Raw genomic sequence first — 3,775 nt, forward strand, 5'->3', positions numbered from 1 at the left:
CCCCTAACACCTATCATCAAGTAGGCTTTGTTGGTGTTTCTGTATTGTTGCAGCCTCTGTGGGTTGCTCCATTGATCTATCCTACCTTTATGGGCCCATCTTTTCGTTAAAGCCTTTTTGATGGGTAAAAGGAAAGTGAATGAGGGTGGGGCTAGGGTGGCACACAGGAAAAAACACAAAAGGCAGAAGCATGCAGCAAACAACTGTGTAATGGATAGGATTGACAATCCTTTGGACATTTTAACGTCTTCCCCAGATAGAGACTTTAAAGGTAACTGGAGTGAGCGCTCCCCAGTTTGGCCAAGGGAGAGTGATAAGAAAATCCCAGACATGTTAAAAAAATGTGGGACAGAGGCTCTAGCTCCTACAGGGCAGAGAGAAGCAAGAAATGCTATCATCCATATTCCCTCAGCACCCCTGAATGAGCTATCACCTGATGATAGTGATGCTCTTCAATTCAGCAATCGCTTCAGCCCCCTAAATATTATATCAGACCTACACAGGGATCCTGACCTCAGTGCCCTGATGGGGGGCTATTGTAGACACAGTATATGTAAACGCAAATCCAGACCTGCCTAATGCTCAGTACATCTCATGTATACAAAAATTAAAGAATGAGGTGTCTGAGCCTAAATTCATGGTTAATTCTTTAATCACAATGGTCAAACAGTTAACACCTTTAGATGTGACAACCATTATGGTCGCAACTGTAGTTCCACACTTAATCCCTCAGGTTCCCCGACGCTGCTGCCCAAATTGCCCTTGAACACCTGTAATAAGAACCATAACTGTGCTCCCTGCCCTGCTGCCAGTTTGGTGCCCTGTGCTGGCTATCTTCCAGTAGGTGGTAGGACTAAGAACTCTTGTTTGGTTCCCACACACAATAGTCTAAACCTGGGCAAGAAACCAAGACTTCGCTGCCAACTTTCTAGACTTACGAAAGATAGTGTCCCAAATGGTGCTGGATAGCCTGTTGCCGACCAGTTCAGTTCTAACAACACTGTCTTAATGGTTAATGTCCCATAATTACATCTATTGGCCCAAAGGGAAGGGGGATAATCTGTTAGAAACAAGGCGATCCACTGGATCCACCATGTGAGGGGTTGTTATTCCGTAATACGCCAGGACATAATTGAGGCAGTTAGTAGGCCAGATCCAGACACATGCTATGATACGATCTAGCTGACACTCAGGGACAGGAGCATGGTTGATATTTTGGTGGCCTTAGACGCAAGGACATGCGCCATGGGTAGTCCTGTATTCAGTTTAAGTATCCCAGGCTTTTCCTGTGTCATGGGGCCCAGTCTACCAACTATTCAGTAAGCAACCCTTCTGCTTTAAACTAGAACGACTGACCCAGAGTACCATCTGAAACTCCTGTTGATCTGCCATTCCACCCACACGATATAACTATCTGCTTGTTTGGTTGTTCCTTTTGCTGCCGACTCTAAAAATACCCTCTCCCCACTTTTGGATAGACTCCATCAGCCCACTCAGGACCAATTGGTCAATTGCGAAAATATTGTTCCTGATGTGAAGAAGATAAGGATAGCATTCTAGAACATGCCAGGCCTACTGTCTAAAGTGGCAATAGCAGACTACTGTGATTTTGTCAATAGGTCTGTGTTCAAGAAACATGGACGGTAAACCCAATTCACCTAAATGGTTTTAGAAACTGGGGGTACCATCTAACTCAAGGAGGGCAAAGGGGGGAATCTGTACCTATGTATCAAACATCCTGAGGGCATCTAGTAAAATTATGCTGGCACCGCAATCCTACCATCATATTGTCGTTGTTGAAATCTCAGCCACATGCGTGCTGGCATTAATCAACTTTTACAATAACATCCCGAAAGCTAAGGCAAATACAGCCTTGACTTTATTAAAAAGGGATGTCAAAGCTCTCAGGAATGGGAAATACCAGGATTTGGTAGTTCTATGGGGAGGGGGAGACTTCAATACTGAAGTATGTACTAGGGGCTCAGAGAAGACATGTGGCCTAAGTGAAAGTGGGAATGTTGGGCACTCACACTTTATACACTCCTTCCTTGGGGAGAAATTGAAAGAGCTCATATTTAGTACAGACCTTGGATTCTGCAATGAGATATGCTGCCCGCCAATCCCATTTGCAACCACATTCAATGGTCAAGGAAAAAACTCCGTAATTGACTACTTTTTGGTCACAAATAGACATGCAGCAAGGGTTGCAAACTTTATCACCCATACAACTGCATACAGTAACCACTACCCACTGGGGATAGATTTGGATGTGACATCAGGTTTTTTTTTTATCCCCAGCACCATCTCCTAACTATTGCACGATGGGTGATATGAACATTAATAGGCTTAACGGTTATACCTTGCGTAGGTCAAAGATTGATCCCCAAAAATTCCTAAAAAAGTTGATCTGTGGATGTATGCAGGCTTTTGAGAAATGTTTAGACTTGGGTACTAATCCTGAGGATATCATCGAGAGTCTTCAAAGGATTACTGGGGACATTAAGGAGGGACTGGTGATTACAGGCAGGGGCAGCAGAAATATTAAGATGATGGGGTGGTTTGATGAATCTTGTACTAAGGCCCATAGCACATTGAAACTCGGCCTACACAAATGCCCACGCTGTGTAAATGAAGTCTGGGCTGCTAGGTAAAACTATAAGTATGTTTTAATGCGGAGGAAAGTAGTATTGAAAAAGGAATTAAGGGAAAAATTGCAAGAAGCCAGGATTCTTAAGGATTCTGCAGTTTTCTGGCAGGTAATTAATTTGCCTTATCTTCAGTCAGACACTGGACCACGCCTTGAAACGCCCATTAGCAAGGGAGATTGTATCTCTCACTTCTCAGCCATTTATTCTAATCCAACTGATAGGTTAAGCCTGACAGAAGATGATGCGCTTGACAATGACTTTTCTGCCCCCGTTAACTTCCCAATCAAGCTTGCATTTACCCTCAAAGAGGTAATTACTGCCCTAAAGGCAATTAAAGCCGGCACGTCGCTGTGCCCAGATTACATCCCTGTAGATCTGTTTAAAGCCAACATGACCTTCTGAGGGCCAATGCTTACTCAAGTCCTGAATGCATGCTGTCAAGCTGGCCTATTGAGGTCTTGGAGGGTTTCAATTATTGTGCCAATTTTTAAAAAGGGACAGACACCTGTACCTGTTATCGTCCTAGCTCTCTCCTAGATTAAATGCTGAAAGTGGCAGGTTGTGTTGTCTTGAACAGATTGCAAGAATGGGCCCAGGAGAAGAACGTTTTATCAGACTTACAGTACAGGTTACAGGAGGGAGAAGGGACCGTGGAGCAGGGTTTGAACTTAAGCATGTTGATTGAGAAATATTCCACCATCAAACAAGGGAGATTGTATTCGGCCTTTGTTGACTTAACAGCTTCATTTTTTGGCATAATCCATAGTAAATTGTGGGCTATTATGGGGAACCTGGGGGTGGACCCACCAATCGCATAATTTCTCAGGCAAACATGTTATGGGCGCAGGGCCAGAGTGCGATATGGTTTAATGGGCGAATGTACTCAGTCATTCAGCATAGAGAAGGGGGTAAGGCAGGGTTGTGTTCTGGCACCCTTCTTGTTCTCCTTATACATTAATAGTTTGGGTAATGTACTATCTGCTGATTGTAACAGCCTGCCCCAGATAGGGTCCCAGCCCATTCCTGCCCTACTGTATGCTGATGACGCTGTTCTTATGGCACAAACCCCCCTTGCACTGCAAGAGTTACTAACGCGCTTTGAGTCTTATGTAGAGGAACTGGAGCTA

This window comes from Pleurodeles waltl, chromosome 1_2, assembly GCF_031143425.1.
Source record: "Pleurodeles waltl isolate 20211129_DDA chromosome 1_2, aPleWal1.hap1.20221129, whole genome shotgun sequence".
Classification (NCBI taxonomy): domain Eukaryota; kingdom Metazoa; phylum Chordata; class Amphibia; order Caudata; family Salamandridae; genus Pleurodeles; species Pleurodeles waltl.